Source organism: Humulus lupulus, chromosome 1 (genome assembly GCF_963169125.1).
Source record: "Humulus lupulus chromosome 1, drHumLupu1.1, whole genome shotgun sequence".
Classification (NCBI taxonomy): Eukaryota; Viridiplantae; Streptophyta; class Magnoliopsida; order Rosales; family Cannabaceae; genus Humulus; species Humulus lupulus.
The window spans coordinates 204,219,632-204,240,902 of record NC_084793.1 but is presented as its reverse complement, the minus strand read 5'-3'; the positions used below and the strand labels follow the sequence as shown (position 1 = coordinate 204,240,902).

General features: G+C 35.6%; 1 non-coding gene across 1 annotated transcript; it reads right to left on the bottom strand.

Moving 5' to 3' along the window:
- Positions 1–751: 751 nt before the first annotated feature.
- LOC133813277 (small nucleolar RNA R71) lies at positions 752–857 on the bottom strand. The gene has a single exon (XR_009884307.1). It is a non-coding gene; the product is annotated as a small nucleolar RNA R71 (small nucleolar RNA).
- Positions 858–21,271: the final 20,414 nt, after the last annotated feature.

Sequence of the window (21,271 nt, the reverse complement as noted above, 5' to 3'; positions counted from 1 at the left end):
GTTGATAGTCCTTGTGGGAACGATATTTTACTTACTATTTTATTACTTGAATCGATTGTGTACACTTGCACATCATATTTTTTTCGCTATCAAGTTTTTGGCGCCGTTGTCAGGGACTTATTATCCCATATCAAAATTAATTGTTTTTTGTTTTAATTTGGTTTTTATATTTTGTACTCATTCAGATCAAGGTTGTATCATGTTTTAGGAATTATTGGTATATGCGGGGAAGTAGACAAAAGGAACTCATACCGGTAGATCTTGAAATTGAGAACGTGCTGACAAAATCGAAAGATAAAGAAAAGGCTGGATTTTTCCATGGCTGAGAACGCTAATAACAGTGTGAACAACAATGAAAATCTGGGTAATACAGCTGAGGCTAATCCGCCATTGAGAAATTATGTACTCCCTACTGTTACGGGGATACATTCAAGTATTCGTCCTCCTGTTGTAGAGGCGAATAATTTTGAGATAAAACCCTCGATTATTCAGATGGTACATAATTGTGTACAATTTGGGGGATTACCAAACGAGGATCCAAATCTCCATATTACCAACTTTTTAGAGCTGTGTGCGACATTCAAAATGAACGTGGTGAGTAACGATGCTGTCAGATGAAGATTATTCCCGTTTTTGTTATGAGAAAAAGCTAAGAGTTGGTTGAATTCATTACAAGCCAACTCTATAGTTACATGGGAAGACTTGGCTCAGAAATCCCTTGGTAAATATTTTCCTCTTGCGAAGTCAGCCCGATATAGAGGAGAGATTAATAACTTCCATCAGTTGGATGGGGAGTCGTTATCTGATGCGTGGGAACATTTTAAAGAGTTGCAAAGGAAGTGCCCACTTCATGGAATAGAGAAATGGTTGTTGGTGCATACATTTTACAATGGTTTGGGGAAAATATAAGGACAATTATTGATGCAGTATCGGGAGGAGCGTTTATAAGAAAAAGCGCTAATGAAGCTTATGAATTACTATAAGAGATGGCCATGAATAGCTACAATTAGCCCACTGGGTATGAGAATAAGAAGGTGGCAGGAGTCTTAGAGGTTGATCCTATTGCTTTATTGACCGCTCAAGTGGCATCTCTAACCAAGCAATTGCAGCAGAATAACCTCGCCGCCCAAGCGATGCAAGTACATAATGTAATGAGTTGTGAGATTTGTGGGGGTCCGCATTCTTATGAACAATGCTCGAGCACTGTTAGTTGCTCAACAGACGTAAACATTTTGCCTTTGGAACACACACATGTTATTGGTAACTTTCAAAGACCGACACCCAACACTTACTCAAATTCATATACTTTTGCGTGGAAGAATCACCCTAACCTGTCTTGGAAAAATAACCAAGGGTTACAACCATAGTACCCACCTCAACAACCACCTCATCAACCGACTTATGGACTAAACTCTAGGCCTTATTATGATCCAAACACATGCCCATCTCATCCACCACCACATCCTTCAATGAACTCACCAACAACACAACCTGATGCACAGTCCGATATGCTGAACAAGTTCATGACCGAAACCAGGGAATTTATCAGGAGTTTGGAGACTCAATTGGGACAATTGGCTACTTTGATGACAAATCGTGCTCAAGGGAACTTACCAAGCACTACTGAGGTAAACCCAAAAGAGCAATGCAATGCAATATCTTTGAGGAGTGGCAAGGACTTAAAAGAGCCAAAAGTGGTTGATAAGGAGAAGGAAGTGAGTGGGTCTTGTAACGCCCTAAACTCCAGGGACCGTTACGGTGTGCATTTTAAACAGTGCTAAACTCGCTAATCGAGTCATTTGGCCATAATCGTGTATCTAAGTATGATTAGCGAATTAGGATTAAATTTTTTGGTTAAGATATAACATTTCACTAGAACGTTTACTATATACATTGGGATCCCAAAAATATATAATTTAAAGGTCAATTACAAGAAAATATTTACAACCAGCCGATCTAAGCGGCAAAATAGGGTTTAACTCTAGTTCCTCTTTCAACCCTCGGCCGTGGCGGTCAAGCAGCCGCATATGTACACATCGTCACCTAAGCTCTCCAACTCAAGGATGGTCCAGCTTTCTTTTGCCTTTACCTGCACCACATAGCACCCGTGAGCCGAAGCCCAGCAAGAAAACTCATTATGCTCATGAACAGTAATAACATGTCATCATATCATAATGTGCATGCCTAGCAATAATAGCCTTAATCACGCATGTAAATAAGTTCAAATAATGATGGTTGTGGGCCCTGCCCTCCTGTATGGATGACTATCAAGTCAATCCTAAACAGATGAGTGATTAACACTTGAGGTTTTGATAACCATGCTGGGCTTATAGCCCTTGTAACGCCCTGGTTACCCCAGAACAGTTACGGCGAACCGGAAATTTGACTCATTGCCTGAGTCCTTTGGTTAAAAACGTGTTCTAAGTGTTATTAACAGGTTAAGGTGAAAACCAATAAAAAGGAAAGGATATGTTTTATTGATACATAAAACTGTTCATGGGCCCACAAGAACATTTACAAGTTTTCTACAACTCAAAAAGGTCATTACTGTTCCAAAATTATAAACCTGCCGACCTAAGCGGCAAAAATAGGGTAAACCCCCTAGTTCCTCTGAGAACTCCTTGGCCGTGGTGGTCAAGCGGCCGCATATGTACACATCACCACCTAAGCTCTCCACTCAAGGCTGGGTGAGCTTTTCTTTCCCTTTACCTGCACCACATAGCACCCATGAGCCAAAGCCCAGCAAGAAAACATAACATTATGTGTAAACATTATCAAATGATTATCATTATAATCACACTTGAGCACAAAGCTTTCAAACAAATGAGTGAATATCACTTGAGGTCCTGATAAACCATACTGAGTGATTGACAAGCAAGTCACTAATTCAAGTGGAAGAGTGGCTGCTAGGTAAGCCACCAGCCTTCAATAGGTTCTGGTAAACCAAACTGAGTGACTGATAGGCAAGTCAGTAATTCAAATGGAAGAGTGGCTGCTAGGTAAGCCACTAGCCTTCAAGCGCTTATATTATTCATCGACCCTGAGGTCGGTCCGGCATTAATGCTCTTTGAGTCATTCAATGCAGAAAGTCGATTAGATCCAATCTTTGTTGGCTTGCGTGAATCACGCTAAGGCCGTCCTGACTAATGAGTCAGCGCTATGTGACCAGTGCCCAGTACCACTGCCAAACCTGACTAATAAGTCACAGCTTCACAGTTGATACTAGCACCTTTACCAAATCTGACTAATGAGTCAGTGCCATGCACAAGTGAGCAACATTTGCTAAGTATTCCACAATCAATTCATGTCCACATTTATACGACCAACATGCCTCATGAATAACCATGCATGTCACGTTTGGGGTGCAGCTTTCTTACCTCTGGTTCGAGCTAGAATGAATAAAAGAACGACCCTTGAGAACGATCAACCCTTTTGGTCCTTTAGCGATTACCTAGTCATAACCAATCATGGGATTCCATCAATAAAATGAATAACAAAAGGTTCCCAAACCAAAACCTAGCCTCCAAGACATCAAACACTACTAAACCGGGTAGTAGGATCAACCCCGAGGCCTAAGGCTTGAATCCCCAAGCTAGAAACATATTTCTGGCCAAAATTGCCCTGATGGGTTGCGGCTCACCAGAGCCATGCCGCGACTCACCCTCCTGACAGAGGCGTTTCCACCTCTGAAATCACACGTAGGCCGTGGCTCACCATAGCCATGCCGCGACCCTTTACCAAAACCAGCAAGCACCAGCTTGCTTCCCCTGCGTTTTCCCTCGGAACCAAACCTTCAAACCAGTTCCAAACCTCTTCCAAACACCCAATCTAACCCCTAAACATCATCTATATCAAACCCTCATCAAAACCCAAGTTAAACTTCAATCAAACTTCCATCAATTCAACTATCCACCAAAGAATTACAAGCTGAAATCTCAAAGCTAAAACAGAGATAAACCAGAAAGTTATGGCTGAAACTCACCTCAAATCCGAGATCAGACCTCCTTCAATGGCTGAACCAAGTCTACAAACTCAGCCCCTTGATTTCCTAGCTTAATTCCCCAATTCAAGCTCAAAAACTCCAAAGAGGAAATGGAAGAGAATGATGCACGGGAAGGAGAAGGAAAACCCTGTTTTTGCTCTGTTTTTCTACAGCCACCTAAAACCTCATATACATCCACCCAAATGACCTAAATGCCCCTAAGTCATTTAAGGCTTCTAAAGTCATTCCAAGGGTAAAATCGGTACTTTCCACCTATCTCGTTAATTATAATTAACGCTCTCCAATTCCCGCTAATCTCGATATTCTCAAACACCAATAATTCATATCCCGTTACCCTATAATTCCCGGTAACGCTCTAATCATTAAAACACCCCGAGACTCACCTCGAGCCTTGAACTTAAGCCTGTTATGACCAAACCGATAATTAACATACCATGATCGTCTCATGCCGAATGGCTCGAACAAACCTACATTATAATGTGGTCTCAAAATATATCACCGACATGCATACAAATAAACAATTTACCCTTAACGGGCCAAATTACCATCACACCCCTGTAATTAAAAATATGGACACACATGCATGCATTTAACATCATATTATAATATAATCCACATATACATGCATTTTATCATTTAATGGCATAATTAAACAAGTATGGCCCTCCCGGCCTATTATTCCCGCCATTAAACCATAACGGAGAATTCGCCAATCCAAGCTTAAAAACTTTAAAAACTTAGAACTTAAAACTTGGATTACATTCGATTATGTCGTTTCCCAACTAAATCCTCCTAATAAGCTTCTAATCTTCCCTAGAATCACTATGCCTCAATCCTCACTTGAATCCGTGTCCTAGAACTCAAGTTTCCTTCGCAAATGCGACCGGGAGACAAAAATGGAACTTTGAAGGAGAGAGAGAACGTTCTTTTTATTTCTTAACAGGTTACTTAAGCTTAAGTACCCTCAAACAAATCCAAATGCTCGGGGTCCCGAAAACGCCCCCGGGGGTAAAATAGTCAAAACTTCCAGAATTTCCCCTGATCTTATTAACTCCCAATTTATCATCAAATACATATTCCCATTACCCAATAACCCGGTATTGTGCAAAATACCCCTTGACTCACTCTGAATCAAGTATAAATCCCGTTGTGACTTTTCCACTAGCTTACCTCCTAGGATTGTCTCGTGCTGAGTAACCCTAGCATAACAAAATAATAATCAAGCACAACACACATGCCACATATATGCCAAATATGCCCAAAATGGCCAAAATATGAAAATCACCCAATTAATCAGAAATGGGTTCACATGCATATTTAATACAGCTAAATAAGCAAATAATCATTTAATTGCATAATAAATCAATTATGGCTCTCTCGACCTCCTAATCAAGGTCCTAAACCTTATTAGGAAATTTAGGGCATTACAGGTCTAATGTTACTGAGAACTTAGAGAAGCAACCAGAAATAAGTATAGATCACCATATAAAGATCCCATATCCTCAGAGGCTTCAAAAGAATAAGCTTGATAAGCAGTTTTCTAAATTTTTGGATATCTTTCGAAAGCTACACATTAATATCCTGTTTGCTGAGGCACTTGAACAAATGCCAAATTATGTGAAGTTTATGAAAGAAATTTTGTCAAAGAAAAGGAAGCTAGAGGATTATGAGACAGTGGCATTTACTGAGGAGTGAAGTGCGATACTTCAAAAGAAGCTACCTCCCAAGCTTAAAGGTCCTGGTAGTTTCAATATCCCATGTTCTATAGGGGACTTAGTGGTAGCAAAGGTTTTATGTCATTTAGGGGCTAGTGTGAATTTAATGCCTCTATCAATCTTTCAGAAGTTGAATTCAGGAGAAGCTTGGCCTACTACCATGTCTTTTCAAATGGCCAATAGATCAGTCAAACATCCTCGTGGAGTAATTGAGGATGTATTGGTGAAAGTGGATAAATTCATCTTTCCTGGGGACTTTATTATTATATATATGGAGGAAGATGACAATATTCCAATAATACTTGGCAGGCCATTCTTGGCTACTGGTAGGGCTTTAATCGATGTACAAAAAGGTGAGTTAAAGCTACGAGTGCAAAAAGATGAGGTAATATTTAACGTTTTTGCAGCAACAGAAATTCCAACTTGTTGTAAAGTTGAAGTGGTAAAACGAGGAGAGAACAAGTTGGAGGTCTCTAAGAAAAGATCCAGGGCTTATAGTGGAATGCGAAAAGTGTGTCATCGTTTAAAAATGTTCTTTAGTGAGAGGATTCAAATGTTACATGAGCGGGGTAAAGTTCCACCAATCTATAATAACAAGAAACGAGGGCCAACTCATGACACTATGGCTCTCAAGGAAGGGAGGGGTGGACTTGGTCCAAGTTGAATATGAAAGAAAACAAGCGTCCGGCTAAATGATGTTAACGACAACGCGTTTAGAGGCATTCCAATCTTTTATTTGCATTTTTTATTATTTTTATTTAAGTTTTGGATTATGAACACTTTAATTTTAGTATTTTGGGTATTTATTTTTATTTGATATTAAATATGAGACTAATTTGAGTTGTAGTGCTACTTCGAGTTCAAGCATAATGAATTATGGGCTAACCCAAATATTTTTTCCCCATTTTCGATTCACCATTTCGATCAGTATCATTTTAAGCAGTATGAGGTATCAGGTAAGATTCTTTTTCCTTAACTTTTATTTAAACATTGGGGACAATGTGTAGGTTAAGTTTGGGGGAAGGAATTTATTGTTTTGTATATATTATGTTATTTTTTTAGTCGTGTTGTGTTGTGATTGTTATGTTTTGTCTAGGTTTTTAGGGTGTTAGTTGAATCAAGTTGAAAATAATTAGCCAATGAAAATATGATTGAATGATGTGCTGTATAAATTGAATGGAAAGAAAACTATTAAAATTTATGTGCTTGGTTGAATAGTTCTTTCCATTTTTTACTTTGTCTACTTAAATATTTGAGAACTTAATCATGATTTTTAATAAATTTTGCATAATTGAACAATTTTTATGCTTGCTAAATGTTGAAATTTTTTTATGAAAATGTTGTTATCCTAGAACTTGTTTGCTTGCTATTTGAGACGAAATCCTAGATGATGCATGTTTAGGAAGATGACTTAGGCAATTCTTTGAACCGTTTGTGCCTTTCAAGCAAACCTTTGTTATTTAATCCTTAGTTACCAAATTTTGAGCCTAATTTGATTCTTTTGTTTGACACTTATTTTGAGCTTATTTGAAACTTTTTTATTTTTCCTTCCCTTAAACTTTGTTATTTTTTATTCCCTTTGATATACCATGAGCATATGAAAAGTGATTGGGAGATGGTTTGTAATGAGGTTTATATGTAGAAATTTGTGTCAATAGAATAAGAAAAATGAAGAGAAAGAAACTATATTAAATATGAACTACACTCCAATTGAAAATACAAAGCGATAAGTTTGGGGGAGTGTAGTATCATTAGAAGAAAAAAATAATAATAAAAAAATAAAAAAGAAAAAAAATCAGTTTATGAATTTCTCTCATAGTAAGAAAAATTTGGGATTGTTTTTGGGTCTGCAAGTTGATACAAGATTGGTTTGTTTGGTTGTGTGCTTATGATATACTTTAGCTTAAATGACTTTTTCATCTACCTTTACCTAAGCCCTTTCAATTATAAGCTGTGAAAGTCCTATTGATTTCTGAGCATGTGTTTTCTACATTAGTGGAGATTAGTAAGTATAGCAAGTTTATGGGATAATGATATTAGTTGATTGCAATGAATTTTTTTTTTTGGTGAGCATGAAATGATTCCAATAAATTTTATTTATTAATCATGATTTTGAGTGTTTTTATTTTTGTTTTGACTTAAGTGAATTGGAAGAATGTTTTGATTGAAATTCTGGATTATAAGTTAATTTTCTTGAAGATTATATAAGTGTGTTAGTCAGCATAGCCTGAGGTGTGAATTATTATTGTCGGTTTGATTCAAGTGTGTTGGTTGTTTAGGTTTTTAGTCGAGTATATTTATTGTTGTGTTCTTTACTCGAGGGCGAGTAAAGAGTAAGTTTGGGGGAGTTTGAGAACTCCATTTTAGTGTCGTTTTAGGATGTGTTTTTGTGGTAATCTTGAGTCTTTATGTTTGTTTGTGCAAGATTACGCTTGTGTTTGTCTTTATTGTAGGTCGATGCTTTGAATCATGTGACAAATGTGAAAAGAAGAGAAAATGGTGAAAAAAAAGATTTCAGTGGTTGTATGACTCAAAATGGCACTAAGGATGAGTTATAATAAGTTTTTGATGAAGGAAGGATGTTGAAAGGTTAAAATCTGAAAAAATGGAATAAAAGTCGAGGCATGGTGTTAAGGCCTCGACTCTAGCAAAGTCATAGGCTGAAGGTCTGCTGAAAGGAATTAGAGCCGTGACTTGTTCAATAGAGTCGAGGCGCTAGAAGAAACAAAGGAAAAACCCAGGAGGTCCATGGAGAGGTGGGTCGCGACCTGGGTTTAGAGGGCCACGGTGCCTGGAGGGCTAACCAGATTTTGAAGTGTTTTAAAAAGACAGGGGCCGCGACCTAGGAAAGGCCAAGTCACGGCATGCCTATGAAAAAAAAGAGGAATTCTTGTCTTTTTAGTATAAATTCAGACTTTAGGGTTTAATTAGGGTTAGGTCAGATTTTAATTACGAGTTTAGAGAGTAAATTTGATTTTGAGACAATTTGTTCTGCAATTTCATATTTTTATTTCTTCTTCAAGCTTTTGAATTTTATGTTTCTGAATATTTATTTTGTTGTTTTAGTCATGTCTGATATGAACTAAACACCTCTATCTAGGGGTTAATGTAGTCGGTTGGATTTCTATTTAATTTTATTATGATGTTCTATTGATTCTTCTTCTTTATTCTAATCTATATAATGTTTGCCTAATGCTAATAAATACTTGATCAATATTTTCTTGATTTATGATTTTGATTCAAAATTCGAAAGATGATAATTGAATATGTTATCGTTATATAGACATAGGTTATATATTGGATGAAAGTACTTGTATGGCTTGTGTAGCAATTAGGTTTCTATGCTTAATGTCTGCTATGTGTTTAAGTTTATCACAGAGATATAGAAAACCTGCATATATGTTGAGATCTTATATCTTGAAAAAGATTAGGAATCGATTTTTGTTAACCTTCTATTAGAATAGGAAGAAGAGTTTAGAACTGATTAGTAAAATTGATAGAATGAAAAGTTGATGAAGTTAATACCCTAGGTTTTTAATTATTGAATCAATCTTTATTATTGCGAAGTTTATTTCAATTTTAAGTCTTAGTTTAAAAATTATTTTATTTTCGACAGCCAAATAGAAATTTAAAAGCAATTATTGGTAATTGGTTGATAGTCCTTGTGAGAATGATATTTTACTTACTATTTTATTACTTGAATCGATTGTGTATACTTGCACATCATATTTTTCGTTATCAAGTGGCTATGAAATTGCTTTACGTGAAAGAAAATTTACATAATCTCTTAACATGTCTAAAACAGAGAATTGGTGGGAAAAAATTGTGCACTTTGAGAGGATCTCCTAAAATTAAACACTTTCTATGTGATGAAATTAGAGCTATTCATAATAGACCTTTAAAACTTTTTGCAGCAAAGCTCCTTGCTATATTAGATAATGCTAAATTTACTAAAGAGTTGAATTTTCGAAATTTCTTCAGTTTGTCTAATTTCCTTGCTAGAGTGAATATGTTAAATGGCAAGTCTATGGCACAATGTTATTTTAGAGAGATTATGGAAGATTGAAGTTTGGACATTTTGAATTGTGGCTTTCTGGGATTATGAAGCTGAATATTTTCGTGTTTTGATTTTTAGGCTTCAACAAGATTTTAAGCATTAACTAGTAGTCGACACATATTGTAATGCTCTGGTTACTCTAAGACCGTTACTGTGAAATTTGAACCGTGCTTAATTCGCTAATCGAGTTATTTGGTTACAAATGTGCATCTAGGTGCTATTAATAAGTTAAGGTGAAAAACCAATAAAAAAAGAAATTATATATTTTATTTAAAACGTAAAACTGTTCATGGGCCCATAAAAACGTTTACAAGTTATTTACAATCCAAAATGGTCATTACAGTATAAAATTTACAAATTGCCGACCTAAGCGGCAAAAATAGGGTAAACCCCCTAGTTCCTCTGAGAAACTCCTTGCCCGTGGTGGTCAAGCGACCGCATATGTACACATCGCTACCTAAGCTCTCCACTCAAGGCTGGGTGAGCTTTTCTTTCCCTTTACCTACACCACGTAGAACCCATGAGCCAAAGCACAACAAGAAAACTCATTACTGCATTTATATAATATAAAATGATGATCATGATAATCATCTAGAGCCTATAGCCCCAAACAAATGAGTGACTGATGTTGTAAGTCACAAATGTGGGTTTCACACCCTTTACAAATGAGTGATCAAGTCACTAGCTTAAACCGGATGAGTGACTGATGAACGAGTCACTAATGTAAACCAATTGAGTGACCATGGAGTCACTAGTGCAGGTTCCGTACCCTTAACCATGTGACGATGGAGTCACCTGGGCCTTTTGGCCTTGGCTCTGAGTGACTAGTCATGGGACTAGGCAAGCGCTTTTAGTTTTCATCGAACTTGGGGTCGGTCCAGCATTAATGCTCATGATGAGTCATTCAATGCTGATATCGATTAGATCTAATCTTTTTGGCTCTGCGTTCATGACACTTATGCCACTTCTGACTCATAGGTCAATGACATACGACCAGTGCTCAGTACTACTTTCAAACTTGACTAGTAAGTCACAGCTTCACAGCTAGTTCTAACACCATTGCCGATTCTGACTTATAAGACAGTGCCATTCACAAGTAAGCAATATTTGCTAAGCATTTGATATGCAATCAATGTCCACATTTAAACACTCAACATGCCTCATGAATAACCATGCATGTCACATATGGGGTGCAGTTTTCTTACCTCTGGTTCGAGCGAGAAATAGTAAAAGAATGACCCTTGAGAACGATCAACCTTTTGATTTCTTAGCAGTTACCTAGTCATAACCAATAATAACTTCCATTAATGAAAATCAACATTAAAAGGGTCTTGACCTAAACCTCACTCCCGGGACCCCGAATTGTACCCAAACGGTGAGTAGATTCGATCTCGAGCCTTAGGAATTGAAACCCTGAGCCAAAAACCCTTAAAAATGCCCAAAACAGAAATATGAGGAATGGAAAACCCTCAACTAGGGCTGTAGCGCCCCCTTGTGGGCGCTATAGCACTACAACCCGACAGAAATGCCCTGGTTCTTCTCCCCTTCGACTCCACCATTTCCAACCTGAACCAAAAGCTTCCAAACTTCAGTTGAAGTCCTAAATGAACCCAAAAACCATCTACATATGTCCTAGGCATCACAACCCAAGTAACCCTAGCCAAAAACTCCCATCAATTCCCTTTAACCAACCTAGAAAACCAAACTGAATTTCAAAACAAAAACAGAGCAAAGCTAGAGTTTTAATGGCTAGAAACTTACCTCAAGCTCAGTTTAGGATCCTCTTCAATGGTGGAACAAAATTCTAAGCCCTCAAGATCCACTTCCCTAGCTTGAATCCTCAAGAAAAGCTAAAAAATCCAAAGGAAAAAGGAAGAGAAAAATGAGAAGGTAAATTGTATGGGAAAGAAACTTTGATACTCTGTTTAGGCTAACCTTCCACAGCCTTCAATGGCTTAAATATATCCTAGGGATGAAAATACTAAATTTCCCCTAGGTCATTTAAAGTTTTCTAAAGGCTCCCAAAAGTAAAACCGTCATTTCCCGCCTATTTCGTTAATCATAATTAACACCCTATAATTCCCGTTATTCTCAAAATTCTCAAATACCAATAAATCATATCCCGTTACCCTTTAATTCCCAGCAATGCTCTAATAACCAAAATACCCCAAGACTCACCCTGAGCCCCGAACTTAATCCTGTTATAACTAAACTGCTAACTTGCATTCAAAGATCGTCTCATGCCGAATGACTCGAACAAATCCACATTATAACGTGGCCTCAACAATAGCTCACCAACATGCATGAAAATATACAATTACACCCTCAACGGGCCGAATTACCAAAATACCCCTACGATGAACTATGGACCCACATGCATGCATTTAACATCATATTATAATATAATTCACATAAACATGCACACAATCATTTAATGCCATAATAAATCAATTATTGCCCTCCCGACCTACTAATCCAACCATTTAACCGCATTAGGGATTTTGGGGCATTACACCTATAGAGCAATAAAAAAAAGCAACCCAAAAAAAACCCTCGGTCTCTCACTCTCCCTCCAATCACACTCTTTATTTTTCTCTCGGTCTCTCACTCTCTCCCCAAATTGAAGAAGGAAAAAAAACCTTAGGATTCTCACACTCTCTCACTCACCCTGAACTTCGCTCTCATTCTCACTCAGAGCTTCACATACACTCACTCAAATCTCTTTCTCTTTGCCTTATCTTGATCTCTCACTTTAATTTTCTTTCTCTTTTGTAGGTGTGGCGGGTCTTGGGGTCAATAGCAGGTGCAAAGACGACAACGAGGTTGGCTTGCTCTCTCGCCTATGGATAGGGTTAGGTCTTGAAAATGGCTAGCGCCAGGGACGTCTAGTACGTGGGGAATGTCGTCTTCATCGAGGAAATGATTGTGAAGAGCTCTTCATATTCGTCGAGGAGATGACACCAATGATTTCTTTGTCTTTATCAAGGAGTTGACTGTGAGGAGCTTTTTTTCTTCATTGAGGAGCAACTGCAAGTTTTCAATGGCAACAGAGGGCAATAGGCTTCAATCTAACTCATTCTCCAACCTCAACCTCTCCAACAACTATGGCAATTCAAAATCTTTTTTTTTTGTTTCCTTCATCTAATTTTTAAGTTAATTTTTATTTATTTATTTATTTGGTTTGTTTGTGTGTGTGTTTTTTTTTTGGTATGTTTTTTTAGTTGATGGTAAAAATAATTTTCACCATTTGTTCTTGATAGTTATTCTATGGCATATCTACTTTCTAAGAAATTTGGAATTTTGTTAATTTTCTTGGGTCTTAATATCGTGTAGGAATTTGAAATTTGACTTGTAATCTACTTTGTTGTGTTATGAAATGCATTGGTATGTTGATTTGGGTTTGTTATGCAAATCATTGATTTCTACCAATTTTTAATACATATTATAGTATTAGTCTACGACCAATGCCTTTGGCACATGGCATCCATCATAGACTGAATCCATAGGACTTATTCTACAATGTTATGAGCAATGGTGTCATAGATTTTTAGCCAACGCCAAAACATATTTTTATGGGTTTCTGTAGCATAAATACTTAAAACTTTCGATTTTATACATTTATATACATAATTTTTTTTTCAGCGGCAAAATATCAAATGTTACATTTTTGTTGCAAATGTTACTACCAAAGTTGTGAAGTGTCATTTCAACAAATTAAGATGTCATGTCGATGTATTAGTGGTTCACCTCTCATTTTTTAAGAAAATCTTATTAGTTGATTTTTAAAATAAGAAAAGTAATTCTAAATAAAATTTAAATAATAAAAAAATAAATATAATTAATAAAAATCCCAAACTGATTTTTACTTTCCCAATCTCTCTTGCTCCTTCTCACCTTCTTCTTCTTCTCTCTCTTCTTCATCGTTTTGATTGGCAACAACCACCAGGGAGCCGAGCCCAACAACCACCGCCCGCCTACTAGGATTGATGTTGAATCTTGGTCTATGGCTGAGATGTTAAATTTTATGATGTTGGCAGCAAACTTCTCTAGATTAGTAACAACTTCCATGTTTTTTTACTTAATATTTATAGATGCTCTAGATTAGTTGAAAAAGATGGAGGTTGATGATTTGACTTTTAATTTTGCAAGATTTTATCGTGATATTTGGGAGGAAGAAGGAAGATATTTGATTTATTTCATTATGGTTTAAGTTTAAATTTTGATTTTGAATTCTTTTTAATTTTAATTTAATTATAATTAAATATGTAATATTTTTATTAATTTTAAGTGAATTAATAAGTTTTTTTAAAAAATATGAGGTGGACCACTAATAAATCGACACATGGCACCTTATTTGGTTGAAATGGCACTTAACGATCTTGGTAGTAACGACTACAACAAGAACGTAACGTTCAATATTTTTGCCGCAAAAAAAAGGGTATATAAGTGTATAAAATCGAAAATTTTGAGTATTTATACTGCAAATACCTCTATTTTATAATTGCGATGCTTTAGCTTGCTAAGTATATTTTATCAAACAAAGCTTCAACTTCTTGAAAAGAGGAGTATCCCTTAAATATATTTCGTAGGGAGGAAATAAATTAGGATAGAAAGAAAAAATAAGAGGGAAAGAAAACTAAAATTCTGTATTTTATGATTACCGAGTGATTAGAGATAAACAACTTAATTAAATGCGGAATATTGATTAAGTTGTTTAGACTGATTTCAACGTTGTTACCACAATTGATATGAGTGTTAAGACAGAAACAGAAAAACAAGTAAAGAATCATCACAAGAGAATTTTTACGTGGTTCAGAAATCCTTTCAAATAACTTACATCCACGGGGTCACGCCCAGAGAATAAACCAATTAGTAAAGAAATAATTTGTAGAAAAGCATTGACTTAAACAATGTAAGACTCCCTCTTAAACTATTGGTACAATCTTATTATACTATTGTCTACTAATCTGGTTTTGATGAAACGTTGATTCTCTTGAAATCCCTTTAAAGAATAGCAAGTGCTCTCTTCCTCCCGAAGTGAGACTTTAATAAAATCTTCTCCCGAAGATCTTTAGGAACACATTCACAAGAGATACCATCTATTACAAGGAACAAGAGAGATATGTGGACAAATACATTCAACACACACACAAAGATTAAGGTGAATAACTTAATCTTTACAAAGAAAGATTCCTAAAAAATAACAAAAAGTGATTACAAAATTCAAAATGGAGGAGGTGATTTTTCCAAAGGCATTGGCAATGTATTTATAGCTGAAAAAAACGTCCAAGGCTAGCCCTTCTGAAATCTTGCAATTAATACAAGAATGTTTGCGAATTTCTTTGATTGAAAAAATCTACCAGCCAAGTTGATTTTGTTCCGACGAAACAGGAAACTGTTGAGTCAACATGATCATCATTCTTGACTGACTATAGAGAATTTGGCCATTTCTCTTGACCAAGTTCATTTTCGAATCTTTCATATCTAGAATAACTCAATCCATGAAACTACTCAGTCAGAATAAATTAAATATATTATCCTTATCACAAGATACGATATTTGACTTTCAAAGAGCTCTTGCTATCTATTTATAGTTGAAATGATCGTGCAATGTAGTCCACAAAATCTGCAAGAATCATACAAATTCTTTAAATAGAAAATTATGCATGTCTGCCAGATTCTGTCTCGACAGATTAGGAAACTGTCTTGACAACTAGAATGTAGCTAGACAATTAAAACGATGTCTTGACAACTAGAATGTAGCTAGACAATTAAAACGACCAGATTCATTCAGGGACAAGGAACTTTCCCAAAATGAAGTAAATCCTGTAGTAATTTGTTTAGAGATGCACAAAATAAAATATCTCATAAAAATTATTTTATTTTACTAAAAAGTCTTCTTTTCCAAACAAGGAAAGATATATTTTATTTAAAGAAAATATTTCTATAAATAAAAATCATCTTTTCAGCTGGAAAAATCATTGTATAATTGAATTGCCAAAGGAAAGAATCACAAGAAAATTTTACAAATTAATTCTTCAAAAAATATTTTTCTTAAGACAAGAAAATTAATTTACTTATTTATAAAAGATTTTTTTTTTAAAATAAATAATTATATCTTTGACTTTGGCAATACGAACACAATCATGAAAGAAAATGATTAGTCATTATGGCTCAAAAATTGGAAACTAGGATATTCAATTTCATAGGTAAGTTTGAAAGACTCAAACGATCCAAAGAACATGCCTTAATCATCTTCCTAATCATGTGTACTTAAGATTTTGCCTCAAACAATTAATCAATGATTTCTAGAGAGATCGATACTATATAAATAGATAATAGCATGCATAAATATCTCTAAACAATAGTGAAAAAGTAAATCTAATTGTACTCATCATGTTTAAACATCGAAGAACAAGTTTAAGTATCAACCACACAAGAGTTAACCACACAATTCATGTAGAATTCATCAAGTTCCTAGACATATTCTTATCTTAATAAGAAGTTTTATCATTGACATACAACTTTCAACACAACCATGCTTATGACAACCTAAAAGTAAACTAAAATTAAAAAAAAGACACTAAAAACAACTAAACATAACACAAAAATAAATAACAGCTAAAGAAATGACAAAGAAAAATAAAACATGCAATTTTCCCTTCCCTCACACTTAGTTTAAGCATTGTCCTCAAGGCATATTTTAAATAAAAAATCAATGCAAAATAAAAAGATAAGTATAAGAAAAACTCCTGCAAGTTTGCTTTGTTTAATGTCGTTAATTCGATTGAATGATTTGGACATGATTATTATGGTGGGTCATTTAACAGAACCTTCTTCCTCTTGTACTTATCAATAGAATTCAACACATTGAATTTTATAACTTCACCATCAAATTATATTGTAAGTACCCATACTTTGACATCCAGCTTTGTACTTGTTATTAGCAAGAATGACCTCCCAAATTGAACCTGCACCAAAACATCTTCAACTACCCTTAGGGCATAAGCATTAATGCGATTAGGCAATCGAAAAATAACACCATTTTATTTTAATAACCCTAAATTTAAAGAAGCAAAAATAGAATAAGACATAACATTAATAGGTTCTCCTAAATCTATCATACAATGATGAAACATGGTTTTACCAATGATGTATAGATTTGTAAACTTCCCAAGGTCTTGACACTTGGGTTGCAACTTCCTTTTAAGAACAACAGAGACATTCTTTGCCACAACTATCTTTTTATTACCCTTAAGTTTCATTTTATTTCTACACAACTCCTTAAGAAGCATAACATAATGTGGTACTTGCTTAATGGTCTTATGGAGCGAAATATTGATTTAAGGATCACCTTATTTTCCTCCTCATTCTTAGATTTTATAAATGTGCTCGATAAATGAGGAATATGGACATACAATCTGATAGTTGGTTTGTGTAGCATGTTCTGTGATGATGGACCCACTGAAGTGAAAGTTTCAATCTCCGATGGAGAGGATGTTTCTGGGGTTGAATTGTTGACTTATCTAGTTGGAATTCGATCAAATGTTATGTCTAGATGAGGTGGCGTGTCAAGTTGTGTACCACTTTGGAGAGTTAGGGTACCATCGTTCTCTATTAAATTACTCTTTAGTTCTGTGGCAATTCTCCAAACTTCTCAACCTCAAGATTACTCAATGATGTAGCAATTTGTCCCATAGTACTTGCCAAATTCTTGAGGGATGCTTGAGTACTCTGAAGAATAACTTGGGTCTAAATATTTGAAGCCACAAAGGTTTTTAGCATATCTGAAATTGATGATTCCTGATCTTCTGACATTCTTGTAGGAGGTTGTTAAGGAAAAGGCCCATAAGCCTGCTGCGACATAAGTTGAAGTTGGAGATTGCTGACATTCAATGCATTGATGAGATCTTCAATTGATGGATCTAAATATTGTGGCAATTTTGATTGAGAGTAGTAATTTGGCTCAACATATTGATTTCCATCATAGAAAGTATTAGAATATTCCTCCCATTGTGAATTATAATTGTTAGAATAGGGGTCATATCTATTCATTTGTGGATCATAACAGTGTTGATAGTACATTGCCATGTCTCAAACCAAGTTTTATGCAAGCCCTGAGAACATCAACAACAACTAATAGATCAAGTTAGTAAAAATGAAAAAAAATAATAATAACAAATTAAATAAAATAGTCCCCGGCAATGGCGCCAAAAATTTGACGGGTGTCGTATGCCGTGTCAAATTTAACTATTTATTTTAATCACTTATACCAGCTACTTCACCATAATGGTAAATAAGAGTCGAACCCACGAGGAATATGATTCTAATTATTATTCAAAAATAAGAAATAAGTAGAAATTAACTAGGGGATTTGATTTTAAAGATTAGTAACATAAAACAAAATAACAATTAAAAGAGTAAAGATTAACAATTCAAGAACTAAGGAAACTACGATTTTAAAGAAATAGTCAAGAGTTACTCTCCACCTTCGACAATCAATCTATCAACAAAGATAAATAATATTCCTTTCTTCCCAATTAAACAATTAACCCCACAGATAACACTTAAGCAGTCAATTATCCTAGTTTCCCTATTATAATTAATTAAAGCTAAGCGCTCTTAACTAATCATTTTTACAAAGCAATAAACCCATTAAGCATGCGATCTATTTAACCTTGGAAAAGCATCACACTATATGGAAACAGGTTAATCAAGGCAACAAATAAATTAAGCATGCAATTCATTTACCGTAGATTCTATTTTTCATCACAATAAAGATACCCGTCAAAATACCCTAATTGAAATTTATTACTCTACTTAGAATAATAAACTATTAGGTGAATAACAATACTAAGATGATAGTAGAATAATGCAAAACCCTAATTAGCGGTCGTCTAAACAAGATTTTACAAGATCCATAATATTCAAGTAGAAAAATAGAAGCAATTTATTAAAAGGGAATAAAAAAAATAAAATTTATAAATGCAGTCAAGATCTTATGTCTAGGGTTTTGAAATAACCCTCAACTACAAGGAAAACTACTCCATAATCACATTCATATTCACAAACATAAATATTCAATGACAATAAAGACGTTTTGAGAATAAAGAAAAAATAGATTGACAAATATAGATGATGATGTCTTTTCTTCTCCTCGCTGCTCTAGCCTCTAAAATCCGCAATCCAAAGTTGTATCAAAAGTTAACCCTAATCCTTTTTATAACCCTTTGAAAATACATTTAAAATTTAAAAATTAAAGAAAATTTCAATTGCTAGCCGTGATCGGTGTTTCTTGGCGGCCGCGGCCACATGAGACGATTTGGTGCATTTATCAGGCTCTGGCCATGGCCAGAGGTTTATAAAGGCCATGAACACTGCGTTCTGTCCCCCAGGCCGCGACCTGGAATATGGCTGGCCGCGGCTAGAGACCATTTTCAGCACACGTGCATTTTTCTTCATTTTTCGTGTTTCTTCAGCTGCAGCCGTTGCTGATATTTTAACAAGAACTTCCTTGAAATAGTTATGAATTAGACGATTCAAAAATCTATCAAAAGCTAAGAAAATGATCTAAAACTTGTATTTCCAGAAAGATTTCAAAAAGAGTATTGAAAAATTGTCAAAATCAAGTATGTAGTTTCAACCTTGTAATTCCAAGCTTAACCATTGCTTGTAAAACTTCCCAAATTCATTATTTTTCACCCAAATGTCATGGAAGTCCTAAAAACCCAAAATAAACTTATTAAACATATATAAATAAATAATCAAGTGCATAATCATAGAAGAATAATGATTTAAAAATAGTCAAATTCAATACTTATTAGAGTCTTACAAATAATAAAGGTAACAACCATAAAGTTTGCGATCTGCTTATGCAATAGATTAGTACCAATGAGAAATGTCAGGACATAATATGAATGAGTCCATTGACATTTGCTAGATTGTGTGAATTATTGAGGGAGACTAGTCACCTCAAAGATAATAAATATGCCATAGTCGAAAAACAAGTTACAAAATTTCTACATTGTTAGTTGTTGACTTCCTTTTTCGCTACCAACTAATTAAACCAAAGCTTAAAGAGATGCAGTAAAGAACACAAGGATAACCCTAGTCTACGAGGCAATTGTATTATGATTTGAGGAGCTTATGGAGTCAAGTTTCTATGGAGTTTCAGGTAACATTTTAGCAACACCCTAAATACAAATAGTTTTGACCCTTTGCAATGTGAGCCCTAGCCCTATTTATAGATGGGTGAGGGTGATTTGTTCCCATAATGGGTGTTTATTACATAACATTCCCCATTAATTGGGGTCTAAACTCTAATAAATTCAACCTATTGTAATTAAGGTTGTGGTGGGCCCGTGTGTATCACATGGGTCCATTTATGAGGTTTCAGCCCACCAACTTTTGGGGTGACACACCCATGACAGTTTCAGGGGTAGTCACACGTTTCCCCATGTCAAGCAACACTTTAGGATATACTGCTTGTTGTCTGTACGAATTTGACACCACTACTAATGGGAACAATAACTTTGTCAAACGGTTGCTTGTGGTCTAGGGTCGCTGTGCATGACACTTGACAAAATCCTCCAGGGGTGAACACTCCTTGCAGACCTAGAGGACTTGGAAGAAGATGGAGGAAATCAGGAACGATCCCTGAGGCATGGTCCACCTCATGACACCCTTCTCTGGGGGTGGAGCACAACCACTACGAATAGCCTATGGACCGAGTAGGTCTGGTGAGTCCCACACGAATTCTCAGGGCCTAAGAAGCCTAATTACTTTCTAATGGCAACCACATGTCAACTGCTGAAAACACGGACAACATTTGCCCCCCAAGTCTTCACTTGTCCTCGAACAGTGGAGACTTAGATTGAGGAGAGTAATTCCCGAGGGACATGTTGGAGGGGAGATGTTTGGGCTTTTTGAGGCTTCTCCCTACCAAAAGGCGATGCCAAGAGTCGGCTCCCTATAGTTGGACCTATCAATAGTGCTATTTAGTGAGGGGTCTTGTCCATGCCCGAAACATCTATTTCGTACACGAAGTGTCATTTCTTTCTGTACTTGAGGCGTCCTTTTTCCACATTTGATCATGATCCGTGTCTCGATAATTGTGACCGTTGGATCACCTTCGAGTACCTATTCCCTAGATGATCAACGATCAAGATTTGGTTGCTTCCCATCAATGCCTAGAGGTATAAATTAAAATTTTGGCTCTTTATGCACATTTACATTCATTTGAAATTTACACCAGAGCCTAAACTTCCCTTTTCCAAAAATGATTCCCCTTGTAAAGAACCGACCCTTCAAACCCATAAATTCCTTGCTTACGATCCTAGAAGGTTGGAGAGAAGCCAAGTAATTCTGGGTTAACAACATCAAGTACCTTTGAGTTCAAACCAGATACAACACATACCAGAGTTACATATCGAGTAAGTTGTTCGTTTCAATTTCTGTTTCTGCTTTTGTAAATGTTTTGGTTTGTGTATTGTTTCT